General features: G+C 29.1%; 2 long non-coding RNA genes across 2 annotated transcripts; one reads left to right on the plus strand and one right to left on the minus strand.

Moving 5' to 3' along the window:
- Positions 1-7396: 7396 nt before the first annotated feature.
- Positions 7397-13703, minus strand: LOC122272326 (uncharacterized). Its single transcript, XR_006226933.3, has 2 exons — positions 13439-13703; positions 7397-7735 (listed from the first exon to the last, which is right to left on the minus strand). It is a non-coding gene; the product is annotated as an uncharacterized LOC122272326 (long non-coding RNA).
- Positions 13704-18787: 5084 nt separating this feature from the next.
- Positions 18788-22552, plus strand: LOC107450438 (uncharacterized). The gene is made up of 2 exons (XR_001584917.4): positions 18788-18924; positions 22187-22552. It is a non-coding gene; the product is annotated as an uncharacterized LOC107450438 (long non-coding RNA).
- Positions 22553-24168: the final 1616 nt, after the last annotated feature.

Raw genomic sequence — 24168 nt, forward strand, 5'->3', positions numbered from 1 at the left:
CATGCAATTTTACATACAATTTTTAATACATTACAATTAATTAATAATTTATTAATTTCAATTCAAATTAATTTTTAATTCACAGTAATTTAAAATAAAAATTATGTTAGCATATGCCTCACTGTTCATAGTTTTGAAATTTGAGATCATTTGAAAATAATTCTCCATATTTTATTAAGATATTAAATTTCTTCATTTGAATTAAAATTTACAATATAACTAAAATACTTTTTTACGAACATAATTTACTACCTGATGGGAAAGATCAAAATTTCACTCTGTTACGAAAAAAATACTGTCATTTTTTAACAAATTAATAAATGGTGGTGAGTATTTGAGAAAAAGCAATATTTTCATTATATATTCATTACTATATTATTATTATATTCATTATTATATTCATTATTATATTCATTATTATATTCATTATTATATTCATTATTACATTCATTATTATATATTCATTATATATTCACTATTATAGATTTTCTGGTGCTATTACTTTAACTACATCACATTTTTTGATTGATAATCCTTTATAAAAATGATACAACAAGATTTAAAAAGATTACAAACAAATAAAACTTTGCAGTCTTTTCACAAAATAATAGTTTCGCCAAACACAGGTTCTTCATTCTTAAAACTTGAAACTATAAACATTTCTTGTTTGCAAGCTGTTCTTGAATCTAATACTTTTGAAGTTTGAAAAAAACTGTTTATAACCTTCTAGAATTCTGGTAATTTCGACAGAATAAATATTTTTATCAATAAGTTTGACTCTGGTTATAATAATATTTTTTCCTAGCCTCTTTCTTGACTGAAAGCATTGAAGTAGTTGGTGCCTTTGTGCTAATGAAAGGAGATAATAAATTCTGTAATTTATGCTAATAAAATGTATAAGAATTGAAATAACATAAAATTTTAATCCTTACATGTTTTTAAAACATAGGAAGATCAATCAAAGCAAGTAATATTTAAATTGTTATTTTTTAAAATACAATATTAAAAAAAAAAATTGTGAAATTGTTGTTCTTATTTTAAAAAAAATGTTAAAACATTTCACCATCTGAAAAATATTTAGAGACCAACTATTTATTCGGGTGGGGGGGATATTTTTATCTTAAGCCTCCTTTCATCCACAAAAATTCTGGAAAGGAAAAGAAGGATCTGATAGTTAAAATATTATTATTATTATTTTTTATTTATTTATTTATTTTTGCTGATAAAATGTGCCTAAGCACTTAAGTAGAATTTCTCCTCATGAGAAATTGTGAATTGAATTTTATGAAGGGCGACCCCTCAAAAAATTGCAGAAGGAACTGCCAACTGTTACAATATATTAAAGAACAACATCATATTCACTAGGATTAACCAAATAGTTTGTGTTGAGTCTAAGAGGGCGGGATATGGACGCTGATAAACACACAAGCAGTATTCATATGGATGGTATTAAGACTCCACATGTATACTGTTTGTGAGGATTATCTTTTTTACTAAATTTCTTTAGCTAAATAGAAGCAGATATATTTCACAATAAAAAAATTACTTTTATAAAAGTTATTATTTTTTGTAAAGAAAGCTGTAAATACTATAAAGAATACATATGAGCTTTTTCATGACCAATGAAAACATTCGAATTCATGCTTTTGTTGGCCCCTCTCCCCCCCCCCAAAAAAAAAATACTAATGTGGGCTAAAGTAACATAAATCTACAAAAAACATGGCATAGAAAAATAATTATCGAAAGCAAAGTATGATGAACATCTAAGTATCTTCTTTTATTTAGATTTAATAAAAAAAATATTTATTAACTTTTTAAATCTGACATTTTGTTTCATTTAAAATTTGTTTCCCTTAGTTAATTATTAAGAAGAAAATTTGATTTTTTAAAAAAGCATAATAAGAAATAATTTTATTTCTAAATGCTATAAAAAAATCTTATTCTTGTCGGTATTTTGTTCAAAATTTCAGTAAGATTCTTGGCGAATAAAAAAATATAGCGCTTTGTTTTCTTTAGCGCCAGTATTTGCCACTTCTTTTCCTACCTTGTGCACCCAACTAACTTAAAGAAACCCAGTTTCCATGACAACGGCTTGAGGTGAAACGGAGTATAATTCGATTTGAAAATTTTACTACAAAAGCATTTAAGAATGCATAGACAAACATTCGTGTAATTATGTGACATTACAAACGAAAATGAGCAATATAGAACAAGAATATCAAAATAGAAGCACAAATATTGCTAAAAAGTTTTAATCCTAACAGAAAGTACTTACTATTATTATTATTATTTTTGCTCGGTAGAATGCAATTAAAACACGGACCTAGAAAATTTTCACCGGCAGTAAATTTAGCGGAAAACCGTTTATTTGTCACTGGAATTGCACTTACTGTGCGCATAAAATGCAGGTATATCCTTATTCACATCATACCACTTTAAACAACCAAAGCTAGAATTCCTCACAGCCTTGGAGAGATCTATCTATGAGAATCCAAAGTTAAAACGTCCCGCAGTGGACTGATCGTTAAGACACGGTTCTCATCAGATCACCGAAGTCAAGCATCACTGGCTGCGGTCAGTGTGCGGGTGGGTGACCCACTTGGATCAGTCTGCGTAGGGACCGAGGGTGTGCGGTATTGGTCCTCGTTAAACTGTGCTACCGTAAAGTGCTCGACTTCGCGCGCAGGTCGTCGGGCTACCGAAGCGGGGGTGCCATCCCCTCCGCAGAGGATCAAAATTGTGATGGCATGTCTTCGGATCATCCTCCGGGATGTTTCCCAGACCGTCACCAATAGCCCATTGTGCAGCTCTAGTGCGACGTAAATTAACAACAACAACAACAACCAAAGTTAAAACGGAAGGCAACCAACCTGATTAATTTTCTAGAAGAATATGAGGAAATCTTGAAATAATATTCACGAAAAAATTTTGAAAAAATATGCAATGTTGTGCACCAACCACTACTAAACTTGACCAATTAGCTCTGAATACTTTTTAATCGAATGCCCTAACTAATAGAAAAATCGTTTCTTTTTTCATTTTTTCAATTTTTGTATTTTTCTTTTTTTAATTTCATATTTCTTTTTATTTTCTTCTCTGTTTTTGCTTCTATTAGCTATTTTCTTTTTCTTTTTTCTATCTGTCTTGTCTTCCAACCTTAACCATTAACTGATAAATGCCCCTTAGGTGCGGGGTTAAATGTTGGTGTGTGTGTGATACATCGTGATAAAGATTCCATTCACTTAAAAGTTTTTAAAATATAATGAAATAACAAAAAAGTTAAATAAGAATGAACGATCTCTTGACTAAGCCATTGAGACTACATTTCCTAAATTTTATTGCTATACCGTTGAAATTAGAAATTAGCAAGTCATGATGCGTGATTCTGGGGTCCACTATACAAAGCTTCTTAACTCTATCTGGATTAGGTTGTACAACTATGGTGGCTAGAACATCCTACTACGAGACTGGAGGTTATTGGTTCGAATCCTGCCGACAGCCAACGAACATCGCTCTCACGCCTTCCTTTCTCTACGTTATTTTTGAGACTATTCACCTTTCACAAAAAAGAATATATGCTGTTTCAATTTTGAATACATGGGGTTTTCAAATTCGACTATTATTTGTTTCGGAGTATTTTGCTCAATTTTAAGAAACCCCTTTTTTTACAGAGCACTTTTGAAATATAGGAGAGCCCCTGCAATATCAAAAAGGAAATTTTATCTCGTAATCCTTTTTTATTCAGTCTCAGTAATGACTAAATGGGAAAAAAAAGCGCGGAGGTAAGTGGGGTAAGATCTGGTAGCTTGAGATTCGAAGGCTTGTTGAAGATATACTGTTTGACCTAAAAACTGTCAGAATTTAGTTCAAATATTGATTGTTTAGTTGTGTACAATGTATCATTCCTTAAAATTCATGGATGTACCAGATGCTTTTTTAAAAAGGATTTTTTTTCAAGAAAAAGTATGATCCGGTCTTACCCCACTTGGTAAGACCAGGATAAGTAAGGATGGGGTAAGACCCGGACTTACCACATTAATGGGGTAAGTAAGACCAGGTGCGCTATGAGAAATTTAGAAATACTTGAATTTTAATTATTAAACAGTAGACATTTTTATTTTATATGACATTTTAAGACAGTTGTGCGTGTAATTTACATGTGATGCTGTTATCGTCTTTTTTCTGTGCCCTGCAGCTTTCGTAGGCCCAGTATAGCCACATATAATTCCCTGAAACCAAGATGACTAATCAAAACGAATATGATCGTTAAAGCTGTGGGAAATAACTTTACGAATAAGAAAACATAAAAAAATTATCAATATATATTTCATTATTTTAACCATAAAAAAATTATCAATATATATTTCATTAACATTGCAAATAAAATCAATAAAGTCTATAACATTTACTTTATGAGCATACACTCTTAAAAATTCGGTAGAACGTTGAAACACAATACCTTGAAATTTTGCTACCTGAAAATACCATTTGAAGCAGAATTTTTATTAAACAGAATTTTTATATTTTATTTCATTATTTTCTATTAATTTCGATCAAAATAAGTGAAAGATATTATATTTAGCAATTTAATAATTTTAGGTTATGAAATACAGCAAGAAAGTTAGGTGTTTTTTTTTCTAAGTTAAAGGCAAAAGTTTCTAAACATGACTAACTTCCAAGCTACAATTTTTCAAATTTACACTTATTTGTAGTTATTTAAATACAAGGAAAACAGCTAGTCATCATTAAAATTTCTTTTAATTTACAAAATCCTTAATTTTCAAAATCTTTAATTTGCATAATCTTTAATTTACAAAATTTAATTTATTGATAAATGTTAATGATGAATTTATATTACAGTACGATTACAATTGCAATAAATTTTCAGTTGCTTAATAACTATTAGAGTGTTTCTTATAATTTAACTATACCAAAATAGATTTTTACTTAAAATTAGAGCGTCAGAAAATATATATAAAAATATATAAATAATATATAAAATATATAAATAATGTATAAAAATATGTAAATAATATATAAAAATATATAAATAATATATAAAAATATATAAATAATATATAATAATGTCCCTTCTGTGTCGCAGGATTAATAAAGTGTTAATTTGAACAATATTAATGTTCAAGTTAACCAATAGCATCGCGCAATAAAGTTTACGAATTACCATAGTATGGCTCAACTTAGCTCACTATCAAGGTTGTGACTAAACAATATTATGGCTCAACATAAGGTTGTCCATAAGAACCGAGATTTTTATTTTCAAAATGCGATCGGATGGAAAAGATGCCTTACATAAAAAGAAGATACAATGAATTTTAAGTCTTCCAGTCGCGAACCGTACTAAAAATATATGAAAAAAATTACGACATGGTAAAATTTTTCAAATTTTTTAATACTACTTAAAACAGTATAATCAATATTTTACAGTTTCTTATTCTTAGTTTTGTATAGAAAGAAAAAATAAGTTTAAATATCTTTATTAATTCAATGCATATTGATCCTACGATGCATTAAAAAAAAACAAGATTCAACTTAATTTTTTTTCTAAATTTTTCACCATTTATTGTCATGGCTAAAAGCTGCCTTATCAGATTAACTCTAGGTTTGGGTTGGATTTTTTTTTTTAGTTAATGGCGGGCACATGGGTCTATTTCCCACTGGCCTCAGAAATGCCAGAATCGCTACTCTCATATCGTTACCTAGTGAGCACATATGGTTAGTGAGCACCTATAGCGTAGCCCACGTCATATAACCACAAACCCGTTTGTAGGGCGGGTTTCATTCACACAGTCACACAGCAGAAAGGACATAGAACAGAGAGAGAGAGAAACATCTATGCCCTGAGCGGGATTCGAACCCGCAACCATCGGCTCCTCAGTCAGGCAGGCTAACAACTCGGCCACCTGGTCAGCGAGGTCAGATTATAAATAGTGCGTTTAGTTTCACGCTTGTATGTCTGGGCTTCTATAGTTTGCAAAAAAAATAATCACTGGAAGCAAAAGCATGTTTATTACACAATTTTAAGTATTACAAAAAAATTTCAGAAAATTGTAAAATTTTTTCAGTTTTCATAAAGTTTGAGTGCGATGCTCGACCGGAAGATATTAACTCATTTTAACTTTTTTTACATCAATTTACTTCTTTTTATATAGAGCATATTTTCATACTGCAGCGTTTTGCACAGCGTGCACTACTCAACATGCTTAACAGTTTTTTTGAAGCGTGACCTCTATTTGTTGAATGTAAACCAATAATGCTGTCATTAAATTCTGTTCTTTAGAGCAGTGAAGAAGTGGAGATCAGAGATTTTAACTAAGTGAGTTTTAATGTTTAAAACGCACATTTAATTAACTCATATCTCTCAAAAACACTAGCAAAAACCTGCCCTTTATTGTTTTGATTTAGTGTTTTGCTTGTAAATATTGATTAGTCGTCTTCAAATGCATTGGTGGGAAACTACTGATTAATATAGCTGAAGGACATTAAAGCTTTATGTTCGGTGTTGTGTTTGTTTTATAATTTATTTTATAACCGACGTCGAACAGCTGACTTAATTTTGAGATTATGACTATCGATGTTCACCTCCGCAGCCCTGCAATTTTGAATCCAACCCAAAAGACACACTAGCCTTTGACACACTAGCCTTCCTGGAGGACTTTTTGATGAAACTAACCCTACTTGAGCTACACGGAGAGGTAAATCTCGAAAATCCATGGTTAGCCCAATGGTAGGGGGATTCTAACCCATGATCCGTCAAGTACAAAGGATATTTTTCGTCAGCATTGTGGACGATATGAGCCGGGAGCAGAATTCGTATCAACCAGCCACCGTTGGGATTCGAAGCCTGGTCACTTCATTGGGAAGCGAACGCTCAATCACCTGATCCTCCAGCGGCTTCTGTGTAGTGTTTAAAGAAAACCATGTACATTCATAGAGAGAATATATGTTTGTTAAATCTATGAATTAGGAAGACAGCCACTACTCTCATCAGACTAAGAACAAAACATCATAAAAACATGAAAATTTCTACAGATAAGACTAGAAAATATCAAAACTGTGGCAACTGTCTTAATGTGGAACTGACACCATATCATGTTTTTAACTGCCCTGCAGTCGCTGCAGGCCTTCACCTCTTACACTACCCCACAGAAGAGGATTTGTATTCTTTTAATGCCATAGAAATAACAAAAACTATTCAAGCTCACCATGAAATATGATTCAATAGAGGATACGACACCAACCAACCAAATCTATGAATGAATATTTATGAAAGAAAATTTTTTTAAGCATATATTTTATAAGGAAATCGCACATAATGGTAGCATAAATGCAATTTAAGTAAATGCACATGATTGTAAGAGTCAATAAAATAACAGTATTTTTCATCAAAATGTATGGGTATTTTATTATTTACAACAAGCATTCGATATCAAGATTTTTATATCTGCATAAAACAGTACAAGCCTTAAGAAATGATGTCGTTTAATAAAGAGAAGAGAACGTTAGGATTTGATGAGATGGCCATGGCGACGGATTGGAAGGCACCCATTAAACCACCTGGGTTCATCATTCCTTTTTTAAAAACTTCAATGGCGTCTTGGAATAGTTTTACAACAGACTTCTGGAAATCCTCTTGATTCTCTGACATTTCAGTTTGACAGTGTACTAAACATGCGCAGCAAAGTACTACAAAAGCCAACAATGTAATCTTGTGCATCTGAAATTTAAAAAAAAAATCAAAACAATAGCTCAGTTATTCATTCGGGTAAATTGCTACAAATAAATAGTTACAAAATTTGATACAAGGTGTTCAGTAATCACCGACTTTAAGATATAGATTTGGTAGTAGTAGTTCATTAACGCCGCACTTGAACTGCAGAATAGGCTATTTCATTTTATAACCATCGTTGAACAGCCTATCCAAATTTGAGTTTACAGCTACCAATGTTCAACTCCATACCCTTGTAATTTTGAAACCAACCCCGAGGGCAAGGGAACTTTTGGATTAGAATTCCCAGAGGTATTGTTTTGTGACCCCGGAGGACTTCGCGACACCGGCAGATTTAACTTGCTCTAGTCACTATTCAATACACTAGGATTTTTCAGCCGGCTGGATTTGAACTCCCATTCTCTCGAATACGAGTCCAACGCCCTACCAACCAGGCTATCCTAGCCTCACAATAGGCTATCGAGGAAGGTCTGGAAAACATCCCTGAGAAGACAGGACATCACAATTTTGTTCCTCTGCAAATGGGATTGCTCCTCTGCTTTGGTAGCTCGCCGGCATGCACGCGAATCGAGCACTTTAATGTAGAACAGCTTAACGAGACCGATTCCGTGCACCCTTGGTCCCAACGAAGACTGATCAAAGCGGTCACCCATCCGCTCACTAATCGCAAGCTTTATTTCGGTGTTTTACTGGGAACTGCGCCTGGGACCAGTGTTGAATATATAGATTTAAAATAAAAAACTTATATTTTTTGGATTTTTTTCTTGATTTTTTTCTCTAAATTTTTAAAAAGTTTTCATAATTAATTTTTTTAAGGGAATATGCATTTTTAATACAACTTAAATCTGATAAGGAAGGCAAAATATAATACTTTATAACCTGTTTGGATGCTGGAGGAAACTGATAAGTGAAATACGATTATTAAAAAAAAAATTCAGTTTAATTTGGCAACCAATTGGGTTTTACTATTTTTAATCCTGATTTCCTCAATAAGAATTCGTCAGAATTTAATAGATTTTTTGTTTTTCCTCTATGAAATAATAATTTACGACTCTTATTTGTTTAGTTTTATATCATGAAGAGAGATTCTCAAAAATGTATATTTATGACGATTGTTACGAAACACCTAATGTACAGCAATTCCTATAGTGATTTGCATACTATAGGCATTACAAATACTAATTTTTATTGAATTTAGAGAATAGTACAATTCTGATTCCCTTAAATAGCGCTTTCTATGTATTGAAACATGAATTTCTATGCTATGATAAAAGATTGGTTCAAACTACCAGAATATGATTGAATTTATCGCGTTTTTGTCTCTATTATTACGGTTTATGTTGTGATGACATCTTCTTCAGGGACTGTCACCGATAGTCAATTGTGCAGCTCTAGTGCGACGTAAATAAAGTATCTACTTGCCTACTTTTCTATTTAGTTATAGTCATAGAAGGATAGAAGCATCAAATATTCTGATGAAATTAAATTCAAGTGCAATTTTCAGTAGTATTATCATGATACTTTAGAGCATGGTATAAAAATCATTTATTGGGTTAAATTTATTGTTAAGTTTTGTTATTTTGCTTAATAAGGGGCAATAGAAGTTTTAATTATAAAAATCCGTATTTCTGGTGGACGAATAACATAACGAATAGAATAATTACCAAGTAAATAGTTTAAATACCCTATATTTTGGTTCTGTTACCAGAATTATCATTTTTTTCCCTACTAAGTAATACTTTATTACAATACAGGCTATACAAGTAAGGTATTTCTGCTGGAATTATTTCTCCAGGTACTGAATTGTGCATTGTCGCATTGTCTATACAGGGTGTCCCAAAACGACCGCATAAACTCTGCGCAGCTAGATTCCTCGTTGGGAGTACAAGAAAACTGCCCAAAGAAGCGTTTCTGTACGATCCACAGTTTACGAGAAAAATACGAAAAAGAAAGTATGACGTTACTGCCAGTGCAAGTGAAAACACTTTATTGAACATATCAACAGCAAGCAGTTTACTATGCACAATTTAAAGCAGAATATGCCTCGGCGAACGTTTTAAACGTTATCGTCTTGAAAGATATGCAAATGCTGTTGTTGATATGTCCAATAAAGTGTTTTTTTCCTTTACACCGGCAGTGATGTCATACTTTGTTTTTCATATTCTCTTAAACTATGGATCGTACAGGAACGCTTCTTTGGGTAGTTTTTATGTACTCCCAACGAGGAATTGCAGAGTTTATGCGGTCGTTTTGGGACATCCTGTATTTGTCATTATTCACGTTGTCTAATATATGCTTTGCTTATTACCTTATTGTTAATAATATACTTAGCATATCATTGATAATAGAATTAAAATTTGTCCCTAAATTAGGGACAATATAATATAAAAAGTCTGCAGCCATACTGTTTTTTTTTAACTGTCAATTTTTTAAAAAACAATGCTCCCAATTTCTAAAAATAAAATAAGTGTAGACTTCACTTACAGAGTGTACAATTACAAGTGTAAACTTACAGTGTTCGCTGTAAGAAATACAATTAATTTGTATATATTTTGAATTCTTGTTATGAAGTATGTTAAATGAAGTCAAAAAGCATTATAAGTATAAAAGCATTATGAGACATAAATAAGTATAAAATTCAATAAACTAATACTGAATTTCCGAAATAAGTTATTACTAAAAAATATAAAAACGAAGCCATTGTTTACATAATGGAACTTATAAGTGCATCTAATTATCACCTTTCAACTCTTATTTTCTCACAGAATCAAACAGGTTTTGTTGTTTTGTACATCCACCTTATTTGATTGTAATTTCCATAATTGTAGTTGCAATTAATTGTAATTGTAAATCCAAAGCATATATATACAGGTAGTGTGGCTTAGATAATCGTATGTTTAGTGTGCAGAATTAAAAAAAGATATCTCCTTAAATAACTTTCACAAACTAAGAGCTTAACTTAATGGTTCAAAGGGGTGACCTTAAATAAGATAATTTGTTCTAACTATTAATTAAGCTGTAGAAACAGACACAAAAACGTATTTTCTTTGAGCAAATATGCCTTTGGATTATTGGAAGCGGATTTGGATGATTGGCTATAAAAGTATGAGGGATAGCCGTTATCTGGAAAATATTGTCGCAATATTTTCGGCAGGAGAGCTGTCAAAAGTTTGGGTTTCTTTGTATTAGGGGGACTGGAAAGTAATGTCGTTTCGGTGCATTTGATATTTGTTATCAAAATTTTATTTTTAATTAATAATGTATTCACCGTCTTTAGCAACGACGTTTCAATGCTGGATTAAAATGAATTGAAAAAAATGAATTGGTTTTTAAAACTAACGAACATTTAATGAGCCGAAACATTACTTTCCGTTCAACGCAATATTAATTTCACAATCTGCTTGTTTAGCCAAATATCGCAAGATTCAAAGTGAACTGGAAACATTTTGCATAAAATCATACAACTCTTTCAGCTAAAGGAAGTTTTAACCGTTTTAATTATGGTAAAATAAAGTAATAACATTTCTGAAGAAGAAAAAAAAGCACCATAATTCTGATAATTAAAACCAAAATATACGGTATTTAAAACAATAATTTGTTCATTTTTCCGTTTATATGGTAACGGCTTACCGGAAGTTTTTAAAATAATAGTTCTTGTTACCATAAACTTAACAAAAAAAGAAGGCAAAATTAAAGAGTAAATTGAACCCAATAAATGGTTTTTATACCATGCTCTAAGGTATCATGATAAAATTAAAGCATTTTACCACATTTATAAAATTTTATCATATATTATAAAACCATATTTTATTATTTTTACCAAAATCATAACCAAAGTGCTTCAGCGAAAATTTTTGTTTAAATTTAAAAAATTTAAAGAAATTTGAAATTTGTTGAAAAATTTTTGAATTTTGAAAAATTTTGTTGAGTCAAAAACATAGCAAATTTTACCATATTCTAGCTGCATGGTAAATTTTTCCCTATACTTTTTTTCTCAGAGTAATTTTATATTTAGGAAGTAACTCTATTAGTACTCAAAGTAAATTAAATTTATTAATATATTTAGAATAATAAAATTAAATACTTAAAAATTTTTTAAATAGTATTTTCGATTGATTTTGAACATTCGGGAAACATTCAAATATTTATTCCAAACTTTAATTTATGGTACTTGAAAGTACGTAGTTTAACGAAAATCAAAATGGTGAATTCTTTTATAAATTAAAGGATTTTAATTTCTTAAGAAGTTATTTTGAAAGCTTTGTTAAAATATATTTTAGCTTAAAATTATCATTTTGTTAACAAATTTTAAAAGATTTTTTTTAAAAATTGTGCACATCTTGCTCTTGAGATACAGTAAGAAATACATAAATAAAATCTAACATGAAGAGTTCCAGAGTGTTTGAAACCACGTGACTTAACTATTAAAATTCAGTTTTATTCCGATAGTTAAGATTTCAAATCCATCGAAAGAAAAGTGGCTGCGTTTTAGAGTAAATACGTTTTGATCTTATATGCTCGAGGCCAAGTTAATGTTGAAAGTAAGAAAATGAAGAAGATTAGATGTTGATAAATATAAATCGTAACATATACATTGAAGTTTTAAATAAATGTAAAAATATTAATGCAAGAGATATAAAAATTACTTTCAATTTTAATTATAATACTAAAGTATAATTTATCGTTAGATATAGCTAACGAAAAAAGTTACATCCCGTTTTTTTCTAATTGCGTGCATATTTTGTATTCCTAATTTTAACAATTTTAAAACGAAAACTACAGTTGATTGTTTTTCAAATCCAGGTAATCGCTTATTTCGTTTTAAAAAACAAGTTAACAAAATGTTCTGACATAAAATTGTAATAATTATATATTTAACTAATGTCGTTATCTTTATTTCTTGTTTAAAAACACTTTTAAGAAAAAAAACCCATTATGAATGAGAAGAAATTACAAATGGGTGAATGGTGAGCGAAGGATTATATTATTATTGGAAATTATAAAGACTTAAAAATCAGTGCATTTTTAATCGTTTCTTTCTATATTTATCTATTTTTTAATCATTAAAACTTGTTTTAAAATATTAATTTATGAAACTTAAATAGAAAACTAAAAATTTACTAATTCACATATTTATCACTTGAATCGAAAACTAAAATTTACTAATTCAATTATTCATCTCTTAAATCGATAACAAAAATTTACTAATTCAAATATTTATCACTTAAATTGAATACTAAATTTTACTATTTCAAGTATTTTCAACTTAAATCAAAAACTTAATTTTACTAATTCAAATATTTACCACTCGATTTGAAAACTAAATTTTACTAATTCAAATATTTATCACTTGAATTGAAAACTAGATTTTACTAATTTAAATATTTATCACTTGAATTGAAAACTAAAATTTACTAATTCAAATATTCGTCTATGATCGCATATAACATATGTTATATAATATATCTCTGGAATATCTACAAAATAATTAGATTAAAGAAATTTAAGTTCAATATTTTCACTTGCTAAGAATATTTAAATTACTAACTAGTTGCGAAATAATATTAAATTATTCTAATATTTAAATATGTTATTAGTTATTTAACAAATTCAATAAAGTCATTTAACATTATAAAAGTTAAAATCCGTCCTTCGTTTACAAGCAACTATTTAAATTACTAAACAAATTACCTTTAAGAAATTTGGTTTCCTATCCACAAGAATTTTTATTTACGTAAATGATGCATAAGACATTGAAAAAGGAAAATAAAATCTGCTTTTTAACGAAGTTTAATGCTACGTCATAGCATTGAATAACGCCTTATGTAGTTTTAAATTACTCCTGAAACAATCTCAATTAACATTTTGTTATTGCATCCCATGAACGGGCCATAACAGCTTGTTAAAAAATTTTATCGTTTTGTATCATAATTATATTTTCTTTCTCACATATTGGTGCAGGATGTTTCATAAATAGTATGGTTAAAGACACATTTTTTGGAGATGACAGCAAAGACATAAAATACGTCGCAATTTTGAGTATTTATTTTAGATGAATAATTGTAGGTCAGATGATTTTCAAAATTTTATGCGTAGATAGGATTACAATATAAGAGGTAGCGTTTAACTTAAACTCGGGTCGGCTCTTCAACGATGGTTATAAAATAAAATAAAATCAGAAATACTTAAACTCTGTTCTTTTATTATTTATCATTTAGCCACAAATCACGTGATTTTGAACACGAACACTCAAATATATGTAATGCTCTTCATAAATTTGATATTTATAACATATCAAATTATTATATTTAAATATATATATATATATATATATATATATATATATATATATATATATATATATATATATATATATATATATATATATATATATATATATATATATATATATATATATATATATATATATATATATATATATATATATATATATATATATATATAAATACAAGAAAACACGAAGAAAGTTAAGAAAAACAATAAGTTTCATTTATTGCGCTTAAGCTGCAAGTAAACAGAACCCATTAGATAAGTTCAAAATGAAGAATAAAACAAAGAGAAATTTAAGACATGTGAAAAAAGGGGGAAATAATAAGTAGTAAGTAAAAAAATAACAAACAACAGTTTAAAAAAAGAAGAAAAAAAAGGGAAAAAAATTTATTTAGAAAACCGGAAAAAAAGATATAATCTTTTCATCAGCCCACACGATGTTTTACGGATATAATCGTGTGGGCTGATGAAAAGATTATATCTTTTTTTCCGGTTTTCTAAATAAAATTTTTTCCCTTCTTTTTTTTTTTTTTTTTTTAAAAACTATTGTTTGTTATTTTTTTACTTACTACTTATTATTTCCCCTTTTTTTCGTATGTCTTTAATTTCTCTTTGTTTTATTCTTCATTTTGAACTTTATATATATATATATATATATATATATATCATAGCCTATCATATATATATATATATATATATATATATATATATATATATATCATAGCCTATCATATATATATATATATATATATATATATATATATATATATATATATATATATGTTTTAATAGAACTCAATGATCATTGTGATATATTCGATGGACATCTCAAACTGGGGAACATTGATTGATATAATATGGGTAAACAATTAACAGCTTAACACCCGTAATTTCTTCATGTAATCATGCTTTACATTCACAACAGTTGGAACGTATGAAATATTGTTAACAAAATGGAGGAAAAAAATTTCTAAGAGGTATATCTTCTTTTACAAACATACAGGCTTAACATTATGTTTTCATGCTGAATCAAAAAGCAAACTAAAAAGTTCATTATTGCAATAAGAATAACGACAGAATTTCTAACTTTGCTTAGTAAAAAAACAATGTATATATTATCTATCTACTAATGAATATAGAATGTCTTCATTACCTAATTGGTTCTGTTTGAAGCTTATTTACCATCGACACTTTCCGTCTTCAGAAAATTTCGCGTAGGGCATAATAAAAGAATGAAAATTCATTTGAGTTAATAAAAAATTAGTTCAAAATTTTAATGCCGAAGAGCATCTCTTTTTTTAATTAAATGTAAATTTTGCACTAGTTTACAAGGTTTCAAAAGTTTTCTTTAAAAGAGCTCAACGTGGTCTTCATGTTCAGATTTTATTTGAAGCCATAAAATTGCATGCCTTCTTTGAACAATAAAATTGCATTATTGCTGATTGCATGAGTCAGAATACATCACCTTTAAAGGTAATGTATCTTGACAAATGTCAAGAATGCATCCTGAAAAGTTGTGTTCTAGATCAGGTAAAATTCTTCAATTATCATGACTTATTAGATGTTTCACATTCCTCCAGAGCAAAAAGTCACAAATGCTTAAGTTCAGAGATCAGAAATGCCACAGAATGATTACCTGATCCAGCTGTCTTCTGGATCAGGTAAAATTCTTCAATTATCATGACTTATTAGATGTTTCACATTCCTCCAGAGCAAAAAGTCACAAATGCTTAAGTTCAGAGATCAGAAATGCCACAGAATGATTACCTGATCCAGCTGTCTTCTGGATCAGGTAAAATTCTTCAATTATCATGACTTATTAGATGTTTCGCATTCCTCCAGAGCAAAAAGTCACAAATGCTTAAGTTCAGAGATCAGAAATGCCACAGAATGATTACCTGATCCAGCTGTCTTCTAGATCAGGTAAAATTCTTCAATTATCATGACTTATTAGATGTTTCACATTCCTCCAGAGCAAAAAGTCACAAATGCTGAAGTTCAGAGATCAGAAATGCCACAGAATGATTACCTGATCCAGCTGTCTTCTAGATCAGGTAAAATTCTTCAATTATCATGACTTATTAGATGTTTCACATTCCTCCAGAGCAAAAAGTCACAAATGCTGAAGTTCAGAGATCAGAAATGCCACAGAATGATTACCTGATCCAGCTGTCTTCTAGATCAGGTAAAATTCTTCAATTATCATGACTTATTAGATGTTTCACATTCCTCCAGAGCAAAAAGTCACAAATGCTGAAGTTCAGAGATCAGAAATGCCACAGAATGATTACCTGATCCAGCTGCCTTCTAGATCAGGTAAAATTCTTCAATTTTCATGACTTATTAGATGTTTCACATTCCTCCAGAGCAAAAAGTCACAAATGCTGAAGTTCAGAGATCAGAAATGCCACAGAATGATTACCTGATCCAGCTGTCTTCTAGATCAGGTAAAATTCTTCAATTATCATGACTTATTAGATGTTTCACATTCCTCCAGAGCAAAAAGTCACAAATGTTGAAGTTCAGAGATCAGAAGTGCCACAGAATGATTACCTGATCTAGTTGTCTTCTAGATCAGGTAAAATTCTTCAATTATCTTGACTTTCCTTGTTGCAGTAGTACCAGTAGTTCATTTACATCGCACTGGAGCTGCACAATAGGCTATTGTCGACGGTCTGGGAAACATCCCTGAGGATGATCCGAAGACATGCCATCACAATTTCGATCTTCTGCAGAGGGGATGGCACCCCCGCTTCGGTAGCCCGACGACCTGCACGCGAAGTCGAGCATTTTACGGTAGAACAGTTTAACTTTGACCATTTAACAGGTAAAATTCTTCAGTTATCTTGACTCATTAGATGTTTCACATTCCTCTAGAGTGAAAAGTCACAAATGTTGAAGTTCAGAGATCAGAAATGCTTTTTAAGTGAAGCCTTTAACCCAAAAGCTATTGTGCAGATGAGCTCCTTCCTACTTCACTGTGCTTGACTATCATTGGCGTGCTTGAGCGTCTGTTAGCTGTCATATTTTGAAGTTCACCATAGATTGATATAATAATGGTATAAGGCTAGTGCATTGCCCTGCCTCGAGCTTGGACTTGAACCATATGAAGAATCTCTTGAACGAGATGTATTGCTGAATTTTGGGGCGCAAGAATCGTCAAATTCGGGGAAGGAAATGGAAAATAATGAAAGGATTTGTGGAATGCATTTTCGGGAGTTGAAGCTGTCATTCTCTTTAGTGGAGGTTATAACAATCATTAATTTATGTTCCTTTTTTATCATTTATGTCCGGAAACTTATTGGTAAATTTTGGCAGACACGCATTTAATTCATTGACATACATTCATTCCATTCATTACATACATTCGTTTAATATATTAACATATATTCCATTCGTTTAAAAAATTTTACGATGTAGTTTGGGTATTGTTGGAAGTTAGAGACGAGACAGTGGGCAAGGTTACAGCAGGAGTTATCAGTGCTCGAGACAATAGGACAGAAATCAAGTTGAGGGTTGTGACCTTCTCGCTCCCGTGAAAATAACGGGGTGAGGTTTCTCTGTTTATTTCTCGCTCCCGTGAAATTTCCCGGCTGGCGTGTTCAGTAGTAACGCGCCAATAAGAGTAAAACTAATTCAGTTCTTTTGCCCGGAAAACATTTTATTTCTCATTTTACACACCAGGTGACAGTACCAGGATATTTTTAAGGTAATTGTAGATAGTTAGTTAAATTTAAACTAGATGTCAGCACTAATCGAATACGTGTATTTGGCGACATAGGCACTTTTATGACCATTTTCTTGAAAATTAACAAATCATTAAGGGGTTAAAAGGATAGAAGAACGAGCACAATTTGAAATAAAATGAATGACGTTACCTTTAGTGTATTCTGAAAGAGTTCAATAATTTTTTCATCTTATTCTTAATAGTAGTAGAATGAGAAAGGGTAGGGTCATATTTTTGTGTGAAATTGTGTAATGGCCAGAGACTAACCCATTCAACATGTTTATAGTAATCAGATTTATTGAGATCAACAGAATTTCATCAATTTCTAAATTTCTGAAGTGAATAAAGTTTTTAAAATAGTAATATCTTACCACAAGGTTCAAAAGATAGAATGCTGCAATCCTCAAAATAATAGTTATCTTTTTTCTTTCTTTTTTTACCTTAAATTGATTGAGAAATCTTAAAAATTAATTAATAAAATTATTTGAAGCAAATAAATACTCATATATAATAGCTCATATAAATATATCAGAGTTGCTTTAGTTTCGACGTTTTTAACTTAATGTTTTTTTTCAAACTCCTGCTAAATAAAATGTTTGCTGCAAAACGTTAGCTTTAATACAGTTCGAAACATGTTTTACTTTCGCTACAAGGCCTTGTTTACATCTGACAATTTCTTGTCCGATTTTGTTTTAGGCAATGACATGAAAAGTGAATTTTTTTAAAAAAAGAAAAATCCATTTTTCTTTTACCTTGAAATTTTTATAATAAAATGCGTTTAGATTTTCTCGAAAAAGTAGAACTAAGTTATCACAATATTTTTTTACAAATAACACAGCAGCCTGTATAATCTTCTGACGCAACAATATACTGAATATGCGTCATAAGTTTAAGGTTAACTTGAAAAAGGAAGTTATTTTATTTTTATTCTCATTGCTGTAATTTATTTATTTAAAATGATTACGAGGCAAATTTTTCACATTTTATTTATCAAAATTTTCGAAAAAATTTCATTTTAGATAAAAAAGATAATATTTCAATGTAAGTTCGAATTTAAGTGTCATCGATTGTAATGAACTTTAGGCAATAATTGGAAGTATATAAGAAACAAATGTAAAAATGTCTTTCCTTATTTTTATTATCCATTTTATTTTCAAAGGTAGGTTTCTTTTCTATCTAAACATTTCAAAGTAAGGAAGCTATATACTGCAAATTATATTTCTTAATAGAGTTGTAAATAATTATAATTAAAATTGATGCATTTAAATATTAATTAGACTTAGTTTTTATAGAAATATGTATTTAAAAAATACGTATTAAAAAAAATATAATAAAAAAATCTTTAACTATAAAAATGTCTTTGATTCGCATTCCTATACGTTTCTAAAGTAAACTATTATAGTTTCGTAATTTTAATTTCTCATCTAACTATAAATACTATCTTCTTATCTTCTTATAGTTAATTAAGATTTATTTATTAAATAAAAACAGTTTTTTATGCTTAAATTAAAACAAATTAATAAACTTTTCAAAAGTAAAGAAATATTGATCTGTAATAAAAAAATTATTATTAAATTCTTCATACCTTTTTGCACTTCTTATTATTTTTTAAATATGTTAAAAACTTTTGTTTTGTGATGGAAGATAATTAAATAATATATTTATTTAATTTCAGTAATAGTAGTAAAAATAATAAGCATATCTAATCTTTTGTCTTTTAATTGCATTTCTATATGCTTCGAAATTATATACTAACATAATTTCGAAAATTTCATTTTTTATATGTCTATAAATATTATTCTTTCACAGTTAATCATGATTTATTTATTAATTGAAAACAGTCAATTAAGATTAAGTAATATTAATTATTAAATAACTTTTTTAAAGAAAGATTAATCTTTAATAAAAAATGTTTAACTAGTATTATTTAATGCTTTTCTTGTTTTATTAAATGTGTTGAAATGTCTTGTTTTGTGAAGAAAAATAATGAAATAATACATTATTTTCATTTAAGTACAAGTAGTTAAAGTATTAAATACAGTTTCATTAAATTAAAAGCCCCTGAAGGATAAGTTTAGTTTTCTCAAAAAACGGAGGCATGTTTTTTGTTTTCTTAAACTATAATAAACATTTTTTTTAGTTCATCTTAAAACTTATTAAGTTGTTTCGTACATAATTTTGTTTCTGAGCTTGAAAAAATGTTTAAAATTAATTATAAATATCTTAAATAAAATGATAATGATATTTTAATATTTTTAGTATTGTGATTACGATAGTTTTTAAGAATTGTTGATTGTTAAATGATATTTTAAAAACTAAATTAATAATGTAATGAAAGTTATGTGATACTTTATATTTTGTTTGTTTTGTTTCATTGGATTGTTTAAGCATTAAATTTTTAATTAGCAATATTATTTCTTTTAAAGTTTGTATGTTTCGTTTATACACTTTAAAGTCTTAAAAAAATTATTTTTTACAATAAGACAATTATTGTTCATTAAAACTTAACAGATAATTTTTAAGGAGAGAAATATTGTCCTCCTTTTAACCAATTGTCTACTAATCATGTGCCTAATAGTTCAAATAAACATGGAACCATGCACATGGAACATAGTCAAATAAATACGGAATCTTTGCAAGAGATGAAAATAAATTTGAATATAAATTTATATAATGGGCTTTTTTTGAGGGCAATGAAAAATCAATTTTTTAAAGACAGGTACCAAGATCTCAGAGATGATCTTTGTTTTCATTGATTTATTATTTGATAAATTTCATAAATTAAAAAAGATTGTTGAAAAAAATTAGATAAAAATTATTGAAAAATGTCAAAAAAATGTTATTTTAAATTATATAATATACTCTTTTTTGAGGGTAATTTAAAAAAAATCTTTTGAGAACAAGTATCAAGATCGCATGATTGATCTTGATTTTTATTGATTGATTATTGTTTGAATTTTGTAAAAGAAAAAGAAAGATGCTGGAAAAAATAATTGAAAAAAGATAAAATTATTTTTAAAAAATAGTATAATGTACTTTTTTGAATCTTTGAAAACAAGATCGAGGTGGATCGTTATTTTCATTTATTTCTTATCGCTCGAAATTTGGGTAAAGCTCGGAAAGTTTTGCGTAAGAATTAGCTTCAGGTTTCGTGGCATTTCATGATTATGATTTTTAATGGAGATTACTTCATAACTGTGAATGAAACATTTTTACCTTTTAACACTTAGGGCAAAAATATCACAGGCTATGAAACGCAATTAAAAAATATGTTTTTCACTCAAATACAAATTATTTACATGCAAGAATTATTAATTATTTACATGTTATTGCAAGAAAAAACAGTGAAGCTCTCGAAGAAATAATAATAAATGTTTGTAATTCAAACGGCTATATAAAGCAATATTTATATGTAGTTCACAGGTAAAATCCCCTTGCACTTCCTTATTTTTTTATTGTGCCACATACTTTGTACTCTTAACATGGTTTCTCGAAGCTCTGTCACAAAGGAAAATAAAAAAAGTCACAGTTTAAGTGCCTTACACTTGAAGTAAAACGATGACTTTAAAATATATTTGATCATCTTGGGCCGTAAATAATTATCTAGGTTTTAGAACAGGCAAATAACTTAAATAGTTTAAAAAGTTATTAAAAGTTTTTCTTCAAATATTCAGTTCGGCAAAAATATTCCATCTTGATGAAAATTATTGAAATCAATACCTTATCCTCCGTTTTTGCAAATTTTCAGGAGCCCAAATATTGCAGCACAGGGGGAAGCTTTTAAATATGGAAAAAATTAGGCCACAAACGCTTTTCATTTTCATAAAAACGTGGCTTTTTCTCCGTATTGACTTTTTGCTTTGTAGCGTTTCTACCACTACAATAATACAATTCCAATTCACTAGTATATACCACATTTTATCTCGATTCCATGCCGGGGCACCTTATTATAGATTTAGGTTGACATTGCTTATGACTACTCTCCCCGTACCGTTATTTTCAGAATAAGCATATTCGCTGCAGTTATAAAATAGCATATTATTCTCAATAAAGTCTCATTTCCTATGACGTTGAAGTCTTAAAATATATATATATATATATATATATATATATATATATATATATATATATATATATATATATATATATATATATATATATATATATATATATATATATATAGGTTTAAATAGAATATATACTTTAGGTTTAAAGTACTCGAATTGTGGCTTTGCAATACAACTTTTCTGACATTTCAATTTTCAAGACAAAAAGAATTTCGAAGAGCATTTATAAGCCGCTTGAAAGAGAATTAATAGTAATAATTCCGTGTGTACCGATAATAGTAATAATTCCATTCTAACTTAGCTTTTATTTTCCCAAACAAAATTTAATTTTAATTTGATGTTTTTTTTCCTTAGATGTTATCAATAAAAACTATGTTGGCAGCCGTAATGGTTATATGCTTGTTGCTGCCATATATCGAAGCCTCTCCCGGTGAAATGAATCCTCTGCCTTTAGTGAGAATGAGAAGACAATCCGATGACGACCAATCCGATGACGACGACCAACTTATAACTGCTAAGAAGACGGAGACCGATGATAAAACAAACTTAGAAGTCCGTGTTAATGTTCCAGAAGATCTTATTAAATCTAGTAGAAAACTGCTTACTGTTTTGAGACAACGCATTCATCAAGCTAAAGAAATTTTATCCATGTTCATGTAAGCAGCCCATTAAGATGAACAGGCTCCTGATCTTGTTTCATTAAATAAAATGCTGATTTCTGCAGACGGCTCTATGATTCTTCAAAATAACCTTACCGGAATGGTACACGGTAAAAAAAATCGGATTAAATTATGGTATTAAATAACGGCACTTTGGTTTCATTATCCGTAAAATCCATTTTTACAGTCAAGTATTATACCGTTATTTTTACAGTATTTATTTAGAGTGATTACGGTAATTATTACAATAAAATATATCAGAATCTTTGCAAAATATAGTATTGAAATATTTACCCTGACCTGCCCCAATTTAGGGCATACGGGTAAATGTTTATTAAAATCAAGAAAAACCTTACCGTCTGCAAAATATAGTATATCAGAATAATATGTGGTATATAATCTGCAGTATTATATGAGAATTTTTGTTCCGTTACATGTTCCTGTAAAAATGAACGGTAAAAAGTATCAGTACAGTCCTTACCTTATTTTACAATATAAAATGTTTATTTTTACGTAAGGCTTTGATTCTTCAAAATAACTTTACCGAAACAGTACATGGTAAAAAAATCCGAGATCAAATTATGGTACTAAGTACCGGCACTTTGGGTGCATCATCCATAAAATCCATTTTCACCGTCAAATATTATACCGAACTTTTTACAATAATATTTATTTAAATAGAGTGATTCATCAATTTTACGATAATTACTGCAGTAAAATATATTATTTCAGAATTTTTGTAAAATATAGTATATCAGAATAAAATATAATATATAGTACATCAAAATTTTCCTTCCGCAACATGTTCCTGTAAAAATGAATTTTACGGTAAAAAGTATCGGTACCCTGAATGCCGGTACTTTTTACCCTAATTAGATCTGGAATTTTTTTACAGTGTACGGACCTTCTATTTATTGGTTCAATCTCTTTATTCATAACGTTTTAAAAATTATGAATGGTACAAGCACATCAGCAAGACAAATTTTAAGATGTCAAGTAATTCTTGAAATTTTAAAGAGAAGTCGTCCAATGTATAGTGCGCCAAAAAAAACGGATCACTCTGAATTACTTTTGATCTAACAATCGGATCTTCACGTTCTAGGACTCAGTTTTTAAGACTCAAGGAGATGACTTCAAATGTGCTAATTAATAAGTGCAGAGGATATTTTAAGTTACGAAATCAGACACAAAAACGTACTTTTTCTTAATAAACATACCTTTTTTTCGACGGATTTAGACTCCCGAAAAATAGGGGGTTGCCGCAATCTGGAAATGTGGCCTCCATAGTTTAATCAGGAGAGCGATCCAACGTTTAGATCCCTTACTGTTAATTTTATTTTTTGCGTGCATTGTTATATCTAAAGAACTTTTTAATAGAATAGAAAAACTTTTGCGCACACTTATAAAATTCCTTTATTCAAAGATAATAAAATATAATATATAATAAAATAAAAATATAATGAAGATAATAAAATGAAAATATAATGAAGATAATAAAATGAAAATATAATGAAAGAGATATTTTTTTATGCATATTTATTAATTTTTATTATTTTATTTAATGGTTGAAAACATTTCGAATTGTAAGGTACGCAGTTTATTGCACAATTTTAAAGAATATAATTTCACAAGGCAAAATACATCATTGGAGCAAAATAGGCCGAATAGTTCCTGAGA

This window comes from Parasteatoda tepidariorum, chromosome 10 (assembly GCF_982258835.1).
Source record: "Parasteatoda tepidariorum strain Cologne lab strain chromosome 10, Ptep-v5.0, whole genome shotgun sequence".
Classification (NCBI taxonomy): domain Eukaryota; kingdom Metazoa; phylum Arthropoda; class Arachnida; order Araneae; family Theridiidae; genus Parasteatoda; species Parasteatoda tepidariorum.